The sequence below is a fragment of the Lissotriton vulgaris genome, chromosome 3_1 (assembly GCF_964263255.1).
Source record: "Lissotriton vulgaris chromosome 3_1, aLisVul1.2, whole genome shotgun sequence".
NCBI classification, from domain to species: Eukaryota; Metazoa; Chordata; class Amphibia; order Caudata; family Salamandridae; genus Lissotriton; species Lissotriton vulgaris.
In genome coordinates, this window is record NC_141689.1 from 681,178,775 (window position 1) to 681,202,514 (window position 23,740).

Here is a 23,740-nt window from a genome sequence, read left to right on the forward strand (position 1 = left end):
CGTTCAGCCGTTCGGGCTGTAGCCGAGTCTAAAGGTCCTATGGAAATTAACATGGGGAAAACACGTTTTGGGACCCCCCTTTTTTCTCAGCCCCCACTTGACGAATCCCCCCCAAATTTTCAGGGAAGGAGCGGAGCGGAGCGAGCCATCTTCTTTGAGAAATTTGCGAAGATTCATCAACCAGGGCCAAAGTTATCCCCAATAGAATGTTGCGGATTTCCTATGGAAAACAATCCTAACTATATATACCTACTGGCTATCGCCAGTAGGTAATATATATATATATATACATATATATATATATATATATATATATATATATATATATATATATATATATATAATACACACATTCTGATCTTAATACCAGATGAGAAAATATGTATATATATATATATATATAATGAATCAGACCCAGGACAGCTCTCTGCTGTTAGTGGCAGCTACCTCTTTATTGCAGCTGTGTAATAAGTAAGAGGAACACCTTTATTTAATATATAGCAGTGCCCATATACAGGACCCCAGCTTTAGGGCCCGTTCAGGGTCCCCGACCCCTCTCGCTTCTTCACTGTGTCGACGTATCCCCTCCACCATTCCGAGGGCTATGCCATCTCAGCTGTTTTCAGGTGCACCAATTGAAACCAAAAAGAAAACTAGTGTCCCGGCGACATTGGTCATTTGGTGAACCTGGGCTAAGAGGATTGTCCTCTGACGCATCTAACCCTCTCAGTAACAGGCGCCCTCTCTGTCTAACCCCGGCTGAGCCCTGCCCGGCAGGGGTTAAGAGGCTTGGAGCGATGTCAGACCACCTCAACCTCATTTCCTGCAGCTCCTTCCCCGCCTGTGCATTATGAAGTAAAAATGAAAACCCAAAATGTAATACCCCGGCCAACCGCCGACCGTATCTTTTCTTATGTGGAGAAGCCACACCTCGTAGGGCTGGGGCAGGGCGTCTTCTGCACGGGCCTCCTTCTGGACTTTGCTTTACAGGAATATCTGCTGCCTCTTTCCAAGAGGAAATTTTAGGAATTCCCGGAAAAGAGCCATTGTTCTTTGACCCCTGATTCCCCAGTATTGTCCTTTTCCCAAATCAGCACATAGAGCACTGGAATTGTCCCTTTTCAATGCATTAGTGATTTTATCTAATTTATTCCAAAATTGTGCTTTAAATGCACTTTTGATTTAATCTTTTTCAAAATTTTCACAGGGCAGGAGAACCTCCTATGAAAACCTTACTATGAGGAAGGCAGGCTCTCTTGTTACAATTCATTTGACTTTAAGCAGTGCCAGTTGAGGATGTGGGCGGAGCTAATAGAGGAAGTGGGTGGAGCCGATGGAGGAAAGGGGTGGAGCTAACAAAAAGTAGGTGTGGCCTCCGGCAAAGATTTGAGCACCTGCACTTCAAATTTTACAAATTAAGCACTGGCTGTCACCCAAGGAACCTGGTGAACAGCATCCCTTATGGGGAGTTGTTACGTGCAAAAAGAAATTGTAGCACTGAAACAGGTTTTATTGAGGAAATGAAAACTATGTCTATGCATTTTAGACACAGAGGGTATTCTGAAGAGATCGTAAAACAGGCATGTGACAAAATCCAACTAATAGATAGGAAGGATCTGTTAGTGGACAAAGATGCGGACACCAAATCTAATATTCCAGCACGTTTTATTACAATGTATAGTAACCAGGCTTGGGAAGTACAACGTTGTTTAAAGAAATTCTGGAATGTCCTGAGAACCGACAGTACCCTAAAAGAATATGTAGGTGAGAATCCTAAAATCACTTATAGAAAATGTACTGCTTTAGGAGATATGCTATGTAGTAGTGATTTGAGGGATGCAAGTGAGAAACAAATGGTAAAGGGATTTTTTACTGGTAGGGCTTGCAAAGCTTGTAAAAACATCACAAACATGAAGCAAATTGATTTATGTGCATATCAGAAACCGTTTGTAATTGAAAAACATCTAACATGCAAATCATATTTTTGTGTTTATACCCTGATTTGTCCTTGCCCCCGAATTTACATTGGAAGCACCATACATCAGGTGAAAAAGCGTGTTCTCGAGCATAGAAGAGCTATCATAAATGAGGACAAACAGTACCCGACAGTGAGGCATTTTAAGGAGATGCACAATAAAAATGTTGAACTTTTGAAGTATTGTGCATTGGATAGGATTCCAAAGGGGGAAGGGAGGGAATCGCTTTAAAGAACTAAGGCGCTGTGAATCCAAAATGATCATAAAATATGAGACAACGTATCCCCTTGGGTTAAATAAGGATGAAGAACTATTAGTTCATTTAGGATGATTAAAAGCACAGTTGTAAGAAATTAAGTAGCCTGTAATTTGTTTGTATATATTTTAATAGATGAATATTGATCACTTGTATATTTTTAATATAGGAGACAGAGACACCATCATCTTAAAATTGGGGAGTTTAGTGAAAAGACAGTGTTACACAAATACAGTTATTGAAACAAGTCCACATGGGCGGAATTGTAAATACTGTAAATATTGTATATATTGCAACGTAAAAAAGAGAATATTCAGAATTTTGTTTATGAACCTTATATTAATTTGGTTTACCCACTGCGCCAGAATTGTGTGTAAATTCAAACTTCAATGTAAACAATACCAAATTTTATTGTAAAAATATGTAAGAATGTCATTTAGACTGATAATGAAATAATATTTCTTTTGGAAGTATATAGATTAAGTTTTCAAACTTCTGAATTCATGAGCTTTTAAAAAGAAGAGCAATATTACCATGAACTGATGCAACACTTTAAAATGGCTTCCATTTTCACCAAACCAGTGATGTGGTGCAGTAGTCCTATTTTCATGTTTATGTTTTTGTGACTTTTTTTCACTCTTTTTTGTTTAAATACTTTATTGAAAACAAATGAAATTGATCCGTGATGAAGGAGCTGGGCTCCGAAACGCATCGGGCAAGGATTTGCCAATGATTGAAAATAAATAGCTCATCCACGCATAATGAAGTTTGGGCTCGTTGTTTTGTATGAAAAAACAAAAGATTGGTACAATATATATATATATTACCTACTGGCAGTCGCCAGTAGATATATATAGTTTGGACCTAGTTACCATAGGAAATTCCGAACATTCTATTGGGAATAACTTTGGCGCCGATTGAGGGATCTACCTGTAATTTACCTTAAATTTGCCTCGCTACGCTTCGCTCCTTCCCTTAAAGTTTCGGGGGGATTCGTCAAGCCGGGGCCGAGAAAAAAGGGGGGTCCCTAAACGTGTTTTCCCCATGTTAATTTCCATAGGGACATTCTGACTAGGTTACAGCTCGAACGGCTGAACGGAATTACACCAGACTTGGCAAAATGGTAGGGCCTGGTATGCAGCAGTGCCTTTTGTATGTTTGGTGAAAATTCCTCCAGTAGTTCTTGAGAAAATGTCATTTGAAATTTTTTCAACAGCATTTTCTATGGGACCTTTAGCCACGGCTACAGCCCGAACGGCTGAACGGAATTACACCAAACTTGGCAAAATGGTAGGGACAGGTTTGCAGTAGTGCCTTTTCTATATTTGGTGAAAATCCCTCCAGTAGTTGTTGAGAAAATTGAATTTGAACAAATTATATATCTATATGCCCTCAACATTCAATTGGGAATAACCTTGGCGCCGATTGAGGAATCTGTATGTAATTTTCCAGAATTTTGGCCAGCTCCGCTCCTTCCCTGGAAGTTTCGGGGGGATTCGTCAAGCGGGGGCTGAAAGGGGGGTCCCAAAACGTGTTTTCCCCATGGTAATTTCCATAGAGACCTTTAGACACGGCTAGAGCCCGAACAGCTGAATGGAATTACACCAAACTTGGAAAAATGGTAGGGCCTGGTATGCAGAAGTGCCTTTGCTATGTTTGGTGAACATCCCTCTAGTAGTTCTTGAGAAAATTGAATTTGAAATGTTTGAAATGGCATTTTCTATGGGACCTTTAGACACGGCTACAGCCCAAACGGCTGAACGGAATTACACCAAACTTGGCAAAATGGTAGGGATAGGTATGCAGTAGTGCCTTTTCTATATTTGGTGAAAATCCCTCCAGTAGTTGTTGAGAAAATTGAATTTGAGCAAATTATATATCTATATGCGCTCACCGTACGCGCACTGTTCGCGTACGGTACGCGTACCGTACGCGTACGTGCGCGTACCCTTACGTGCGCGCGCGAGTTTCTGATTGGCTGGCAGTCGACTGTCAACTGTCCAAACCAGGAAGTGTTGGCCACCATCTTGTTTTTCAGGAGAACTGCGGCACAAGAGAGCCCAAAACAAGAGAGGAAAACACAAAAAGGGGGCAGGGTAGAGACCTCCCAACCCTCTAGCCCTTCTCAGGGGGTCCCAAAAGGACCCCCAAGGGCAAAAAAAAAACCGTGCGTGTACCCCGCGATTTAAAAAAATAAATATTTTTTTGCACTTGGTGGTCCTTCTGGGACCCCTTGAGAAGGGCTAGGGGGACAGGGGTTCTCAAACCTTCCCCCTTTTCGCATTTTCCACTCTTGTTTTGTGCTCTCTTGTGCCTCACTTCTCCTGAGAAACAAGATGGCTGCTCAGGTGGTCCCAGAGGGATAATAACATATATAAACGTTATCCGCTAATAGAATAGCCTGATATAGTTAGGAATTAGCATTTAAAAAACCTTGCAAATTCACTGAAAAAAACATAGGTTTCAAGCCTTATATAGTTAGGAATTAGCATTTAAAAAACCTTGCAAATTCACTTAAAAAACCATAGGTTTCAGGCCTTATATAGTTAGGAATTAGCATTTTAAAAACCTTGCAAATTCACGTAAAAAAACATAGGTTTCAGGCCTTATATAGTTAGGAGTTAGCATTTAAAAAACCATTGAAATTGCTCCTATATAGTTAGTTTTACTAACTATATTTTGCACACCCGCAATCCACTGCTGATGATGTCACATATTACATCATTCATGACATTGTCAGTGACATCACTGATGACATCTCAAATGACATCACTGATGACATCACTGATGACATCTCATTTGACATCACTGATCACATCACTGATGATATCATTCAAGTGATAATACGATGCACCTCCTCACACTCTAATATAACCTTTGATACACCCAGCGTTAAATACAGACTACCATTCTTGAAACCATTGACACACCAATACCAGTTACTACATACGCACTCACTGATACCTAGGTCTACACACACATTCACTCATTCACCCATAGAATCACTCATACATACAGTCACTCATCAATACAACACTATCATATGCACTCAGACACCTATACAGACACTCACACACTGCCACTCATCCATGGAGTTACTCACACACCTAGTCAGTCATGCAAATAATCAATCACACTTCAATTTCCTCAACTATACAGTTATACACACAAGACCTTACTTATTCAAACATATACTAAAACATACTTACTCTCTTATACAATCACTGATACAAGTATACAATGATCCATACAGCTACTCGCACATTCCCTGGCTCTCATGTATAGTCATGTATATATGCTAACTCTTACATGCACTGTGTTTTACATATGTACCTACTTGGACATGTAGCACTGAGATATCCATTCACTCACCAACACACCCATGCACACAGTCAACCGCCCATATAGCTGTTTCCACATGCACTCTTGAACTCATGCACCTAGTGAATCAACTGCTCACACATCTATGCACAGAGTCACACACCTCCCAGCCACCCACACACACACTCAGTCTCCCATTCAAATACTTGGGCAACCAATCAATAACCCATATAGCCACTCATATAGCTACTGATCAACACGTGCAGCAGCTTACACAACAACAGACATACTGATGCACACATTCAGACAGTTTAGTCACTAACCCATGCATTTAGTAAGACACATTTAATCACTCACTCATACAGTCAGTCACGCACCTACTAAATCCTTCATCCAGACACTTATACATCCACTCATTCTTCAATATCTAAAACATATTTAAACTTTACAGAAACACACAGTCACTGGATGATGTCATCAGTGATGTCATCAGTGATGTCAAATGAGATGTCATCAGTGATGTCATCAGTGATGTCATTTGAGATGTCATCAGTGATGTCATCAGTGATGTCACTGACGATGTCATGAATGATGTAATATGTGACATCATCAGCAGTGGATTGCGGGTGCGCAAAATATAGTTAGTACAACTAACTACATAGGAGCAATTTCAATGGATTTTTAAATGCTAATTCCTCACTATATAAGGCTTGAAACCTATGTTTTTTTAAGTGCATTTGCAAGGTTTTTAAAATGCTAATTCCTAACTATACAAGGCCTGAAACCTATGTTTTTTTAAGTAAATATATATATATATATATATATATACAGATAGATATATTTATATTTTGGCCCTCGATAATAACATGCCCAATGGCATGAACACAAGTGAAGACATGCACAACTTCCTTTAGTCTTGCAGACTTTTAGTCATTTGCAACATATTTATTTATTTTATTTTGTTTTTTAGCATTCATACAGCGCACTGTTACCCGAAGGCGTCCTGGCGCTAGATGAATACTCCTAAAGGTTAAGGCCAGAATAGGAATTACTGTGTAATTACTTAGTAAACAGCCAAGTTTTAATGCCTCTTGTGAAAGCCATCAATCTGTCATATTCTTCAAGGCGAGGGGCAAGGCATTCCTGGCCTTCTTTGCCCCCAACACAAAGCTCCTGCCTCCCCACCAAGCCTTCTTTATGCAAGGGACTTTGACCAACCGCAGCCCAGATGACCATAGGTGTCTGAGAGGGAGGTACCATTGAAAGTACTCCTTCAGACAAGCAGGCCCCAGGCCTTGCAAGGCCTTAAAGACCAGACCCAAGGCCTTAAAAGAAATCTGCTTCCGCACTGGCAGCCAGTGTAGTATTGTGATTTCGGACGAGATGGAGGCCTACTTCGGTATGCCCGTCAGAAGTCAAGCTGCCGCATTTTGCAACACCTGTATTTTGTTGAGAAGCCCATGTTGGGCATTCAGAAGCAGGCTGTTGCAATAATCTAGACGGGACAGCACTAATGCAGTAATCACTGTTTTTTTACTGCTCTCCAGGAGGAAAGGGAGAATCTTCTGAATCATTTTAAGTATAAAATTTACTGACGATGCTACTGCGTTAACCTGGGGCCTAAAGGTAAGTTGTTCATCAATTAAGACACCCAGGTTCTTCACCTTAGCGACCGGTAAAGGTGGGGTACCCATCTCCTCCGGCCACCAGTGGGGACTCCAAAAGTCCTCCTTTGGGCCAAATATAATGACTTCCTTTTTTGCTGTATTTAATTTGAGGCAGTTATCAGACATCCACCTACCCACTGCCAACATACATTCCTGAAATTGCCTGGCTATTCCTTCTTCCTTGCCAGGTAACAGCGACACCACAATTCGTGTGTCATCTGCATAGGATGTTAGATCAAAACCAAATGACCTGACAAAAGGGGCCTGCGAGGTAACGTATATATTCAACAGTGTGGGGCTTAGGGAAGAGCCCTACGGAACACCACAGGGCAACACAAAAGGTTTTGATGCAAAGTCACCCATTGCCACACACTGATCTCTGTTGGTTAAGAAAGCTTTCAAGATGTCCCATGCTTTCCCTTGTACCCCACATTCCTTCAACCGGTGCATCTAAATCCGTATCGAAGGCAGCGGATAGGTCCAATAGGACCAGCGCCGCTCTGCCTCCGAGGTCCAGCACTTCTCTGATTTCCTCCATTGCTGTAATCGGAGCGGACTCAGTACTGTGGCCAGCTCTGAACCCATCTTGGGAGGGGTCTAGGACCCAGGCGGCCCCTAAAAACGCACTGAGTTGAAGATTCATCATTTTTTCAATTAATTTGGCTGGTAATGGAAGCCTAGAAATAGGACGATAGTTATTCGGACACGTTATATCCAAATTTGCTTTTTTCAGCAGTGGAAGGACAGAAGCATGTTTCCAACAAGAAGGGAATTGTCCAGTCGCAAACATATTATTGAAAATCGTTGTTAACGCTGTGGCAATAGGTACGGATGCCATCTTGGCTACCGTTGCCGGACAAGGGTCATGGGAGGATCCTCATTTCACCGTGAGAACCAATTTATTTGTCTTCCATGTGCTCGCTGGTGTAAACTGCTCTAACCTGGGTCCCTGGAACTCTCCTACTTCAACATTCTGGCTGAGGCTGAGGCTAAGTTATCTGCGTCCAAGAAGACCTTAAAAATAGTATCTACTTTGGCCAGGAAAAACTTGGCCAGCACCTCGCATAACTCTTGACTAGGTTGAGGTCCCAGCACTTTTGGGGATGCAAGGCAGGAGACTGTTCTAAATAGTTCTTTTGACGAAATACTGGCCAGAATAATCCAGCTTGTAAAGTGCTCTTGTTTCGCCCGAACAATCATTTTCTTATATTCAAGGAGGCTCTGATTTAAATTCAACTTATCTAATTCCTTGTAGGCTTTGCGCCAATCCCTCTCCAACCTTTTACAGCCTATTTCTAGCCTTCTGAGGTCATCCGTGTACCAAGGGGCCGAGGGGAAAGCCCTATGAGAACGACCTCTATTTAATGGCGCTAATGTAGCACACGCCTGCTCTATCCATCCCGTATAGGCCAAGGCGGATTCCTCCACTTCTAGTGGGAGCTCCTCCATGGAGGCCAATAAGAGCTTCTCCAAGCTTGACCCTACCAGTTAATTCCAAGCTTTACCAACCTTTACTCATATGCCGCAATGCTCTACATTAGGGAGTTTCTTAAGTGTCATTTCAAACCTCATGGCCACGTGATCAGACCAAGCAAGTGGCCATGTCCCAGTGAACGCTAATGATGAACATAAAGATAAACATACTTTTGTATCATGATAATGACATCTCAATGTACTGTTCAAGTCATTGTTCTGAGTCTCTCCCACATCAGTCAACTTACTTGTGTACAATGTCTATATTTTTTGCTCTCAATTTATGAATAAGGTTTTATAATGTTTCTGTAAACTCGCAAAATGTATTTCAATAGCACTTACACTTAAATATTATTCAGGCTTGAATAATCAGTATATGCTGCTATTGATTTTGTCAGATGCACAGCACTATTTTTGCACAGGAATTGCTTGTTTTGCACATATTCACAGTATTTAGATTTTATAGACTGGCATTAATCAATGCATGAGTGTGACCCTTGAATTGATCTGACATAGCAATATATTGGATTTTTTTTATTTTTTAGATGTGTACATATATGAATTTTGGGTGCTTCATTACGTTTATTCTAGGCACATTACGACTGATGATTAATACTGCTCGGTGGATTAACCGCATCGCTGCGGCGGCTTTTCCCGCTGTGCGCGGCAGATTCGAAATTACCGCGTTACGTGACGAGCTGGCCTTGTCATCCGCGCAGGACAGGTAAGCGCGATGACGAGCCCAGCTCGTCAATAGCCTCGAAGGGGTTAAGCAAGTCATGATATTTGGTACCTGTGTTTTGAGGTTAGAAGAACATGGATGCAATAACTGTAATTAGTTTTGTACATAATTTTTTGGATTGAGTTTGTCAGCAGAGTAGTATTGACTACGTGTTATGAGACATACTCCAGAAAGGTTCCTGACTAATATTGCACTAGCACTTTGATTTTGAACCTACTCTCAATGTACCAATCCCATATAGTGAATTATCATCTGATACTGCATGACCTCTGTCTCATTTTGTACCAATGATTCATAAGACTATTAATAGTCGGCCCTTCATGAGTCATTTAGCTCAGTACTGTATGTGTTCTTGCGTGTTTGCACTGTTATGGTGTTTTCACATCATAGTATTTTTGTCTCTTGGTGTTTATATACCATCTATTTAAGTAGTTTTATATCTACAGCATATTTGCACTTCATCTATTTACACATGTTATTTAGAATCTCATTGTCTGGCAATCTTTGCTTATCATTTATCATCTGTTGAAGCCCTAATATCATTGACTCATGCATTTGCACTTTTTATTGTACAGTTTGCACTTTAGTTATTCTCACATGAATTTTAGAACTTCATATGAATATATATATATATATATATATATATATAGTTCATCAATGTGATGTTTAATCTGTTTGACACTGTCCTGTGTCCATCCCTTGTGCAATCTAGCTTCTCCTTAAATAGCGTTTGCAGTTTTTTGGAAAACATCTATCCAGGTAGGATCACCTTGGGTATCGCAATTTCTTTCTTTTATTGTTTTTTTTCACTCCTTTGTTGCCCTTTAGTAGTTTAATCTTTTGGCACATTAGAATCAGATCTCGAGTCATTTCTCAGTCTGTTTTCTATTTTCACCGATGTGGCGTTTTGTTTTTAGAGCCATTATTGCACATCTTTTGCTATTGTGTTATTTAATTAGCTTCCTGGTCATATGGCGCATCATGTGATCAAGCTCGCGTGAGGTGAGTGAAGCGCGTCATGGCAGGCACTATGCCTGTTTAATCTGTGGAATATAATGTAATAATTTGACACTACATTTGCATACGAGTTGTTTGAAGCTTTTTTGGAGTGTGCTGAGTTCCGTGTCTGGGTGTTCTGCATGGGATCGGTAGGCCAGGAGTTGGAGTTTATATATATATATATATTCGGTTCGCGGCACAGCAGAAATTACGGACTACCAAGCAGCAAGAAATATCAGGTGAGTTTATTATCTCTTCCTTGTTTCATTAGGCATGACACGTTTCGAGTAGTGAATACCCTTGATCACATAACAGGCATGCATTGCGAGAGAATGTTTGTATACTCATTTTTTTCTCTTTCTCATTTCAAAAGGTAACGTGATTCTAAACAGTGTAAAAATACTTAGTGAATACATTGTGCATGGCAATTATTACTTTTTCTGAGCCAATTTTTCAATCGGATTTCTGTCAGCATAAATGCAAAATACGCAATAAATATTAGTTTATACGAATTTAATGCATCAAAAATTTATAAAATTATTAAATTCATAAAATTATAAAATTGATACTCATTTACATATATTTACAAAATAGGAATCTTTCTAAGCATTACATTGTTAAATCACAATAAGCTGAAATGTTATTTTCCATTCCTATATCACATCAAGATTATATGTGCAAAATAACAGCCTAAATGCTGTAGTGCATGTGCCAATTACGCAATAATCCTAAAACCAAGTCTAATTTTTATGCTTCTCAAACATATTAATTTTAAGAAGTGATAGAACATGTGCAAAGTTGCTGCCTAAATGCAGTTGCGTATGTGCAAACTCAATATTACTGTAAACATATACTGCTGACATAATTATCGGTATGTTCAATTCTTACAATTGGTGTTTTAACTCACACCCTTTGTTGGATTAATTTGACACTTGATCCCAAGTGCCAAAAAGTGCTTCTACATTTATTTCATGAAGTATTGCCAAAGTGCTAAGTGCGCCGAGTGAATAAAAATAAGTGATTGCTACAATAATTGTGAACTCCAAAATTATTTAACATATGTTTTTCCCTAACCTCGTAAGGTTGAACATTGTCAAGTCATGATTAATCCCTTTGTATCAATAATCCAACTAATCTTAGTTATTTAATCAGATTTCCCATCACAGCACACCTGCAAGACATGTTTAAAAAGTTGGTTTAAACAAATTGCATGATTAATCCCTTTGTATCAATAATCCAACTAATCTTAGTTATTTAATCAGATTTCCCATCACTGCACACCTGCAAGACAGGTTTAAAAAGTTGGTTTAAACAAATTACAACAAAAAAGGGATCTAGTATTCTTATGAAAAGTTTCTTACATCAGCATAAAAAACTACGTAACTGTAGGCCACGAGAAAGAGGATGTATCAAAGAAATGTATGCAAATCCTCAGTATTGTTGAGACCATTTGGAGCTTTACTGTTCAAATTTAAAATATATTTTGTCTCCAACTGTCTCAGCAATTTTTCTCTGTCTCCACCTCTGCGTGGCAAAGGCACTGTGTCAATTACAAAGTATGTCAGGCAATTGATGTCTTTGTTATGTACAGATTTAAAATGCTGCGCCACAGGATAGGCGGGATCGCAGTTTATAATTGCTCTAATGTGCTGCAAAATTCTCAGGTGCACCTGGAGCTTCGTGCTTCCCACATATCGTAGCCCAGAGGTGGTAGTAATGACTCTCTGGGCTTTTGACTGGCTTTCAAGACTACTTTTGTCAAGATGTTCTCTGTGTAACCCCTCCATCTCATTCTGTTAAGGGTTTCACCTTGACATCTTTCGAATTCCTCTTGTGTGCTGCAAATGTGTTTCAATCGTATATATATACATACACACACACATATATATATACATATAAATGTTTTGCAGTTTTACATATCGTGAACCCGCCCGAAGGTATCAGAGAACTTTACGGGCCCGATTCACAGAATGAACTTAAGACTCAATCCTAAACTTACTACTATTTTGGTATTCACAGAATAAACTTACTACTTTTGGTATTCACAGAAGTTAGGATTTTGTCTTAAGTTTGTCTTAAGACAGACTTAAGACAGACTTAAGACAAAATCCTAACTTCTGTGAATACCAAAAGTAGTAAGTTCATTCTGTGAATACCAAAATAGTAGAAAGTTTAGGATCGAGTCTTAAGTTCATTCTGTGAATCGGGCCCTACATGAGCTTCAGTTGCATTACAGATGGACAGTTTAATTTTTTTTTGAGACATGGGGAGATTAAATGATTTGTCCAGAATCTCAGACGATTGAGCCTCCTGCCAGACTTAAACCTGATTACCTAGCTTCAAAGTCACTGAATCTAGCTGTTAAGCCAAATCCTCTCACCTAATTATTTTTAGTGTTATGTAAAGACACTTGGTACACATTGGCTCCCTATAAAAGTCCTATTCATCCTTATATTTTTGGAAGGTGAGGAACATTTTTACATGTATGCTGATGCAGTGGACGGCTACCACAGCATGTCGAAACGTTCACAAATGTTTACGCAACTTTGGAAATACACACTGGAAACCAAGCCTCAAACAGGAAGGTAAGACTTAGAGGCAAATTATCAAGAAGGGCGTTAAAAATTATTGCCGGTCCAGCGGCAGAAAATGGCCTCTAAAGTGGTGAAAATGGGCTTGATAATATGCCCTTGAGAATTCCAATAGAAGTCCATGTACTGGTGTGAACATGGGCTTCTATTGGAATTCTCCAGGGCATATTATCACGCCCATTATTACCGCCTTAGCAGTAGTTTTCTGCAGCTAAACCGGCGATTATTTTAACACCGTCCCTGATAATATTCCCCCTCAATTCGTGATTTGCTGAATCTTGCAAATTATGGGGCATATTATCAACAACAAGCGATATTTATAGCTAAATAAGCTTAGCGAAAAAAATTTTATCGCCGCCCATCGTTGGATTTTATCGCAGAGATAACATGCTATTAGCAACGTTTATCTCCAATGCAATAAAATATCCGGCGATAGCGGCGAAATGCATGAATATCGCTGGTAATCCAGCGATATTCAGGCATTAACGCCAATAGGGTCTTAACCTCAATATCCAACTCCCATTGGATATACAGGTTAAGAAGTAGTCTGAGCAGGCGCTAGTTTTCAGCGATATTCGCGCTTAGCGTGAATTTTTTCATCACGACGCCTGCGTTGATAATAGGCGATAGCGATGTTAGCGCCTGCTTTGAGTCGTTAACAGGTTGGGTACGCCCACGTTGCATGTTATTAGCGATAAATATCGCTGACATGCAAAGCAGGCCCCAAACCACTCGCTATCACGTAAAAGCTGTCACTAACTTATGTTAACAACAGATTGCTAATATGGTGATGAAATTATCGCTGTTTTGCGGTTGAAAACGTCCGAAAACGGCTGCAAAAGCAGTGATAATTTTATTTTGCCTGCCTTGGTAATATGTACCCTATGTTTGCATGATTTTTTCACTTCCCTTAAAAAGGTATTCGTTGTAAAGAACACTTTTTAGTAATGATAACAATGGCACCCTAGTGTCATGATATTGGAGCCTCAGCTATGTTATCTTGGTTTCCTGCACACCCATCCTGGCTCCAAATAAAATGGTTTCTGTTATTATAGATTGTCCAAGAGGTCCTTTGTTTTGCAGCTGGGGAAATTTAAACAACATTTGATTCTTCTGCTTGAGGGGTATTCCCGAATTCAGACTGCGTTCTGTTATATTTCTTTAATGCATTTCTGTTTGTATTCTTACTACCTCAGTGAGTTTTATTATATACACAAACAGAAAATTAAAACACACAATAGCTTCCATATCCCAGAGGCAGCAGCTAAAACGTCAGCATATTTACATTTATTTCGTTTTAGGCTACACTTTAATTTTGATATCGATTGCCTTGAGAGTAAATTGAATAGGTTCAACATATTCTGAATTTAGATTTCGGAAGGAATAAACCGTCGAATTTGAAAGAAACAACACTGTATGTGTTTATTGTGATGACATTTTGGAATTAATGCCTTCCATTAACATTATGAATGGGCAGAGTGCATTTGAACAATAATAGCGGCTCAATATTTGTGAGCTGGATAATTAACTTTTCAATTTTAACAGAATGTGCAGTACAGTGTTATGTGTTATGAACACTTTGTTCTTAGTTCCATTTTACAGAGATTGTTGTAAATTGTGTCCTTGTAAACACAGAGAGAAGTGCATATCTTATTATAGGCCATATGCTATCCAAAATGGCAACCTTTCTAGTTATGTCAAACATTTTCCACGATAACAAGTTGTATATGTTAGAGCTTTTCGGGGCATATTACCAAGGGCCTTATCGCCGCTTTAGCGGGAATTTAAGCCTCTAAAGCGCCGATCATTTTATCGCCCTATTACCTAGCTGTTGCTAACACCAGTTAGCGACAGCTAGTAGGAGATAGCGATCATCTTGGGGCCCACTATGCATGTCAGCGATAATTATCGCTAATGACATGCAAAGTGGGCGTGCCAAGATGTTAGCGACTGGAAACAGTCGCTAACATCGCTATCTCCTATTACCTACTTTTGGAAATATTCGCGCTACGCGCGAATATCTCCAAAAGCTAACACCTGCCCAAAGCAGTTCTTAGCCATGTTATCCAATGGTAGGTGGATAACATGGCTAAGAGCATTAGCTCGGTAATGCATGAATATCGCTGACTTTTCAGCGATATTCATGCATTTCGGCCGATTTTTATCGCTTTCGAGATAAACCTTGATAATAGCAAGGTTTATCTGCGATAAAAATCGGTGGAGCTCGGAAATAATTATTTTGCCGCTAAGCCAACATAGCGATAATTATCACTAGTTGTTGGTAATATGCCCCCTCGTTTTTAGGCTTTTGGATCAAAATATAGGAAGACGTAGTTCACAAATCTAACAAGTGTACAATTAGATCGAAAATGTATATTTTATGAAGAAAATGGTTGCATTTGTGGAGTTATCTACATTAAGGAGCATATTTACAAGCTCTTTGTGCAGCCGAGTGTCACTTATTGTGATGCTCGGGTGGCGCAAATCACAAAATTTAATGAGGCCATGCAAAGTCACTATGTGTGACTTTGAATGGCCTCATGGGTAAGGCAGCACAAATCAGTGTGTTGCCTTGCTCTGTGCTCAGGAGGCATTTTATGGGCGTTGCAAGGGATTTTCCCACGCTACACCCATGGATTTGTACAACTTCACAGATTTATGCGGGCATTTAAACATGGAAAAGTGCCAAAACCTTACGCCTCTCTAAGTTTTTTTCTATTTTTATGTGTGCTGCATACTGCAGCACCAATAGATGAGGAAAATGCCTTTTAGAATTGTTTCTTTGCCCGGAACCTTGTTTCCTTTCCAGTATAAGAATTGGCTTGGTAGTTTGGTCTGCCCTGTTCCCATGATGCACTGGGCCAGGGACAGACTAATTTACATGTAGCCAGGTTCAGAGCTGGGATGGTGCAGTGAGCTAAAAAACAGTGATAGATCAAGCCCTGATCTGTTGACTGGGTAAGAGTGTTCTGCTTAATTCAGATACTCTGTCCATCACCACCCCCCTTTTCTGAATCGTCTTGTCCACCATAAGCGTGGAAGGGTATGCTCAGACATGAGTCCCTTGCTCACTGCACCATCAAGATTCAAGCAAGCCGGGCCGAAGACGGCTGCAATACCAGAAACCGGTCCCCGGAAGCTTGTTTCCTTTCCAGTATATGAATTGGCTTGGTAGTTTGGTCTGCCCTGTTCCCATGATTCACAGGGCCAGGGACAGACTAATTTGCATGTAGCCAGGTTCTGAGCTGGGATGGTGCAGTGAGCTAAAAAACGGTGATGGATCAAGCCCTGATCTGTTGACTGGGTAGGAGTGTTCTGCTTAATTCAGATACTCTCTCCATCACCACCCCCCTTTTCTGAATTGCTGAACTGCATAGCACAAAAGCCCCATAAATAAGGCCCTATGGGGTTTATTTATGAGAGGCGTGCACCGCTGTTGCATCACTAATTTTTTTTCGATGGTGGCACAGGCAGTACTCCATAGTTACAAATAAATGCATGTAGCCAAATGCATCCGTTTTGGTAGGCCTGCATCAGAAAATACCTGTGCCTGAAACAACAGCATGGTGCAGACTATAATATGTTCAAGGTAGACGTTTCCCTGTAAAATCCATTGCAAAACCCATGCAGTGATGTTGGAGAGTACGATCTGTTTACTATGGTTATACCTTTTTTGCTGGTGTTTCACTGTTTTCCGACTTTAATCTTGCTGGGGCCCAGCTAACCAGGACCCCAGCCTAGCTGCTTCCTCTCTAAATTTGTTGCATGTACTTTAGGTACACTCCAGTTTGGTTTCTGGAGTACCCTTGTGAGTCCCTAATATATGGTGCACTAGGTACTAAAGCCATAGTTACCCCAGAGGCCTGCCAGGGGCTGCAGCATGTATTATGCCACCCCTGGGAAGCCTTCCAAAATGACACCCCAGGACTGCTACTGCAGCTTGGGTAAGGTGGTGCATGCACCCCTTACTAAGACATAGGTTACCTTTATCTACCTTTAATCATTGCACATATATACCTATCAGTCACTCCTATGGCAGGCTTTATCTATCTGAAGGCAGAGTGCTTGGTTTTGTGTGAGAGGGTGCATGCATGAGCTGGGCCCCTCTGCAGCTTTTGGAGCCTATTGTATAAGGCTGTTCTGTGATGCAACCCGATCAAATACTCTTAAGTGCATTATAACCTCACAGTAAATGCTAACTTTGGACTGACTGCATGGAAACATGTCGTGTTTGGTGTGAAAAACTTTGAAATTCTACCCTCCCCGCCAGTCCTGGTGGCGGGGAAGAATTCCACCCTTCTAGAAGGAGAGACATGTACACACTGGTCTGACCAGAAATAGATTAAAAGAGTCCTGGCATCACAAAATGGATGCTGCAGCCACAGACACGACTCTGGCCTGCTGCTGCTGACTGAAATTCCGGCAGGGGAGGCTGGACAATAGGTTACCTGTCACAGGGAGGTGTAACCACCTCCCAGACAGGTTTTAGTGTATTGGGGCTGGGTGGGTGCACTCTGAGAGTGCTTTGAAGTCAGCCCTGGGGGCACATTTAGTGTCCCTGTGCATAGTCCAGTTCAAACCGGTTGCAGGGGCTACCAGCCCTTGCTCTGGTGCGAAACTGGACAAAGGAAATGGATGTAGCCACCCCTCTTTCCAGACCCTCCCATAGGTGGGTCCCCAGAGTATGTCCAACCCCTTTCTTTAGTATTAGTAAGAAACCCCAGGCAACAGGACTTTAGATTAAACCTGGACGAAACTCTGAAACAGAATCCTGGAACTTCAATGCTATACTAAAGACTAGAGGAGGTAGGAATCTCTCTTGGGGTCAAGGTGTGTCTCACCTGCTTGCCAGGCTCCAAAGAAGCGTCTTGACAGTCTGCATTTCCGAAGCTCCCGCCAGACTCCGAAGTTTTTGCAACACATGAAGAGGATTTCCAGACTTCTCAGCGGCTGACCCGAGTCCCCAGTTAAGCCTAGACCCGCAGCCCTCATGAGTGATGTGGAACCGGAAATCCTGGACACTGTGCACATTTGCTAGTGCATTGACTTCTTGACTTCTCCTGAAGTAGTGCTTTGGGTTACTTGCAGCTCAAACCCGAGCACCATCTGCACTGAAGATTGTGGGCCTAAACTCCACAAGTATTCCGTGAGCTTGCTTCTTGCATTTCAGCTTGAGGCTCTTTTTTGATCCCTGGTCTGTCAACTAGTGGGTCCCTGTGAAGGCAACTCTGATTTTCCTTGGGCTTCCCTGATTGCTCCAGACGTGCCCTGACTCCCCACCAAGGGGTGGGTCCCTCAGACCTTGCTGGTCTGCACCAAAGCCTTTCTTTGATTCCTGCGTGGATTGCTGTTGCCAAAGCTTGTTGGGTCCAATCATGGCACCAACACCGCAGCACTTGACATCCTTTTTGGGCCAGCTTGAATCCAGCTCCTGGTCATCGTCAACGCCTCCTGGTCCTCATGGCTGAAGAGCCAAGCTTCACCTCTTTCACCTGAAATCACCCGACATCTGTGAGCATTCGACTATCGTGCCCCTGGTCACTGGCTAGTGACCCATACTCTGTTCCCTCTGCTTTCAGGTCCTCCTCATCTTCAATCCAGGCTTGGATCACACCGGACACTTTTCACTTCTTCAGCAGCAGCACTTTGAAGCAGATCGCCATTGAAAATGACGGTGAAACCCGACACCAAAAGACACATATGCACCCGGCTTCCCTGGGTGAGGTAACTCAACTACTCCGGTCCGGTGCTCCCGTGGGTGTTGTCTCTAGAACCCCTTAAGTCTAAAGTGGATTGCTCAAAGTCTCCCTCTAAGTGTCCCTTTTCTTTAAATTTCCAACTTCGACTTTCCCTATTGAAGTTAATGGTGATTCGCAGCTGTGTTTAGACACTGCAAGCATCCTCAGTGGGTCGCCTGTGTCACTACTTTGGGTGGTTCTTTGTGACCCCAGCACTTTTACAGGCTCTAGGCCCTGTGTCTTGTCAAGTCATGGTTCTTATACCACTTTCTTAATATATGGTTTGGAACGCCCCTAGGGCTCAAGGTACATTGTGCTAATTTCCTGTGTTAGCAACTTTACCGTATGTACTTTTGCCTCTAGCCTCATAAAGAGACTAGTGGAATGTGTTTAAAATAAATACATATATTTGATATATACCTGGTGTGGTCCTCCTTTCATTTGGTCATTCACTAGATTATAGACTGGTAAAACAAGCTGCTTTACATTCCTCCAAGACTTATTCTGAAGTCTGAAGGCTGCTCTCCACAGCTACCACTATGATAGCTTTTTATAAAGGTTGTCTTTAACCTACCAATAGTAAGAGTTGTTTTAACTGGTGCAAGGTGCCGACTAGAATAGTGGAGAGCATATGCCAGCCCAACTTCTCACGAGTGATATTTATGGTTTTGACAATGTGTGACTCAACTTCGGACAAGCGGCACACAAAGCTTGAAATGAGTAAGAATTCCTGTACATGAATGAATGAATGAAGCAGAATTTATAAAGAGCAACTTAACCCAAGGGCATCAAGGCGCCAAGCAAAGCAAGATCAGAACAACAAGTCTCAAGGATACCGGATCCAAGGCTTAGAAGTAGGCCTCTCGGAACAACCAAGTTTTCAGATCCTTAGGAAATAAAACCAGAGATGGTTCCCACCAGATCGGGTGGAAGGGAGGTCCCCAGCCTAGGAACCAGAGAGGAGAAAGCCTTCCCTCCCATCTGGCATTGGCAAATACAGGCACTCGGAGGAGATTTTTTGTGGAGGACCGAAGAGCTCTAGTGGGGAGGTAGGGGACAAGAAGGGACCTGATACCCTCTGTTCCAGAACCATAAATGGCTCCATGGGCCAGGCAGAGAAGCTTGAACGAGATCCTGGCCTGAATGGGCAGCCAGTGAAGATCTTTCCTGGCCAGGGAAGCTGAGGAAAGCCTGGGAAGATTGAGCACCAACCTGGCTGCCGCTTTCTGGACCATCTGCAATCGATGGACAGAGCTCTTGTTCATGCCCACGTACAACGCGTTACAGTAGTCCAATCTCGATTATACTAATGCTACCGTCGCCTGCTTCCTCGCATCGAAGGAGAGATAGGAACCTATCTTTCTCAGGATCCTAATGGTCCCGCAGCATGTAGACACGGTCCTACTGACCGGGAGGTCAAATGCAAGGGAGGTGTCGATCAGGACCCCAAGGTTCCTTGCCGAATGGGATGGAAGAGGGCAATCCCCAAGGGAGTCCGGCCACCAATCTTTAGACCAAATCATGGCCTCCCCCAAAAATCAAAACGTCGGTCTTTTTTCTGTTAAGTTTCAAGAAGTTTTGCACCATCCAGTGGGAGACTGCCTCCATGCAGGTTTTCAGATTGAGGGCAGAGTCTTTCACCGACTGGGTAAGGGAGACCATGATTTGGGTGTCATCAGCATCGGATAACACCTCGAACCCATAGGATCTCACCACCCTGGAAAGTGGGGCCACATAGATGTTGAAAAGGGTGGTGCCTAAAGAAGATCCTTGAGGGACCCCACATTGCACAGGAGTGGAAGGTGACAGGAAATCACCCAGTTTAACTCTCTGCTCCCTGTGATGGAGATAGGAAGCTAGGAGTCTGAGGGCAGGGCCCCAACACCCATCTCTCTGAGCCTGGAAACCTGGATGGAGGGGGACAGGGTGTCAAAGGCCACCGTCAGATCAAGTAATACCAGCAGGGTGATCTGGCCCCTGTCAACCTTCAAATGTATGCTGTTAATCACCACAATCAACGCTGATTCAGTACTGTGGGCTCTCAGAAAACCGTGCTCTGAGATATCCAATAGATTTGAGTCATCCAGAAAGGTGGTAAGATGTTGGCTGAGGTGGACTTCCAGTATTTTAGCAGGGACAGGAAGCAAGGAAATGGGTTGGAAGTTTTTAAAACCCCAGGGTCCAGTGAGGCTTTCTTCAAGAGAGGCTTGACCACCGCCAATTTCAAAGGAAGGGGAAAAATCCCCTCCATGATGGCAAGGTTAAGCACCTCTAGAAGAGGGGGCAGGATCGCCTCCCTACAGCTCTTCAAGATTTTCAAAGGACAAGGGTCCAAAGGAGAACCCGATTTGATCTTGTCAAGAAGACGATTAGCTTCTTCAAGGGTAAGGAGAGGAAAAGTGAAAAGGTTGGGCCTAGGTTCTGCAGAGGTGGACGCTGCAATAGTCAGTGAAGGGGGGAGAAAGAGATCTGACCCCTGGTTGAGTCCCTGATTCAGGATATCCAAGGAGCTGTGTATGTCAGCAATTTTCATATGGAAAAAAGCTGAAATCTTATTACAAAGCCCCTGGGATTCCACTATGGAGTCCACCTTTTGAGGGGCTGAAAGGGAGTCAATGTTCTTAAAAAGCTCCCTAGAGGAACTCTAAGAGGTGGTCAAATGAAGGAAATATCACTTTTTTCCTCAATGATAGCCATTTTATAGCCTTTCAGAAGCTGTTTATGTCGTTGTTTGTTCTCAGTGAAGTCCAGATTAGCGGGCCAGAGCCTTTCTTGCTTTCTGCATCCCTGTCTCTATCCTCTAAGTTTATCAGAGAACCAGGGTGCAGACGGACTCTTCCTGGCCGAATAGTGAGGCTTAGCAGGGGCTAAGATGTCTACCGCCCCAGCAATGATGTTAGAGAGATCTGCTGCAGCAGAGTCAGTATCCCTGTTAACGAGGGGACTGAAGCTGTTCAGGAACGGCGCAAGCGCTTCGTTGTTGATATGTCTGAAACTCCTTCTGAGTTGCCATTTCTTGGAGTCAAAAGCAAGAGGGGAGTTATTAAGAGCTTTAAACTCAAACGGAACCGCCAAGTGATCTGACCATACTAAGGGGATAGGGGTACCGGTCTTTAGTCTATGATCATTAGAGAAAACCCCGTCCAGTGTATGACCGGCCAGGTGAGTAGCACCCTCCACAAGTTGGAGCAGACCACAGGCCTGCAGGGATTCAATCAGCGACAGAGTGTCCCTTGATGTCAGATCCTCTAAATGAAAATTAAAATCACCCAAAAGAGTGAGATTAGGTCTATCAATAAGGGGTTCTAGAAGTTCTCATCAAGTCTTGGCTAAAAGAAGTTCTAGGACCTGGGGGTCTGTAAACTAAAATGCCAGAAAAAGAAACCGTGGGTGAAGAGTAAGTAGAAAAATACAAGGCCTCGAAGGAATCAGCTGGTGTGGAGAGATGTTCAATTCGGCAGATAGAAGAACTCTTAGGCAGAATCTTATACATCAGCAATCCAGGAGTAGGAAATGACCCATTGGCTGTTGTACATGAAGACAAACCGCACATAGCAGTTTGGCAAGCTCAACTATGCCATAGAGGTGCTAATTCTGCAGCTGGGAGTTGCGATGAGTCCACCACCCCCACCCCTACCCCCAACGCTGCCCTCACCATGCATGCAGCGCCAGAGAAGGCAGAGTGTTTTTGACAAGCAGACTTTCCTCATTGACCTCAGGGAGAATGAGGTCACCACATACTACTGACCCAGGAGGAAACTCCAACTGCCAGGCCCATAAACATCCCTCCGTAGGTCAAGTTGATGGCTGTCCTCCACATACTGACATCTGCTTCATTCCAGATCACAACAGCAATACTGGCAGGAATATCACAGACATCTGTTTCTGCTTTTCTAACCCCTGTCCTGGATGCTATCAACTATCTCACACCTCACTACCTCCTCTGCCCCAAGACACAATAACAGCAGCTGAACACCAAGCAAGATTCTATGTCATTGCAGGATTTCCACATGTGGTTGGTGCCATGGATTGCACACATGTGCAACTGGTTCCCCTGCAGCAACATTATACCTGTACTGAAACCGGACGCACACATACTCTATCAATGTCCAGGCCATCCTGTACCATTGGGGATGTTTACAAATGTGCTGACCAAATACACAGTGATTTTGCATGATGCCTACCCTACATCTTTAGCCACTTTATCATCAATGACCACTTCCACATTGACCAATATGAGAATAGACTACTTGTTAGTAAGCAAAATTGAAGTACATAACAGACCTACTAACAGTAAGAAATGGATGACATAATAGCGATCTCTGTGTCAGTTGACGGAGATATGGCCATATGCATGAGGTATAAGCCTTACGCATTCACCATTCCTCATGGTACATGTGTAATACAAACCCCAAAGTTACACATGTTAAGACACTCAAAGCTACTATGTGTGCCTGTAAATGGGGTAAAGGTACAGCAAGGTAGAAAGGTAAAGGTACAGAGCAATGCAATACTGGCTAAAATGCTGTGCAGCATCACTGTATGCAAGGGAGGTGTTTCATGGGTGTTGTGGATGTGTCTCCATGCAACACCCATGGTTCATGAGGCATGTAATATTTCCCACACCAGGTAAACTTTGGAATGTAACAAATGAATATGTTTTCCCCAGGAGATGTGTAACAAGGAAAATGAAGTGGTCATTCAAGTCACTCCAACTTACAACGTGTGGTGCAGTCTGTGGCAAACATACATAGATGATCATGGCTCCTAGGGTTCATTATGTGCAGGAGGGTGCCCCCTCCTGCACTAGTACAATCTTGCATGCAAAGCAGGCAACCGAGTACCATGGAACAAGTGTGTCTGTGTTTGTGCCAGAAAGCACATTGTCTGCCAGTGTAGGCTAAAAGGTCAGTAATGTGCTATATGGCCTAAATACTGTGCACTACTGTCTTTTCTCAGTGATGCACTGCAGACAGA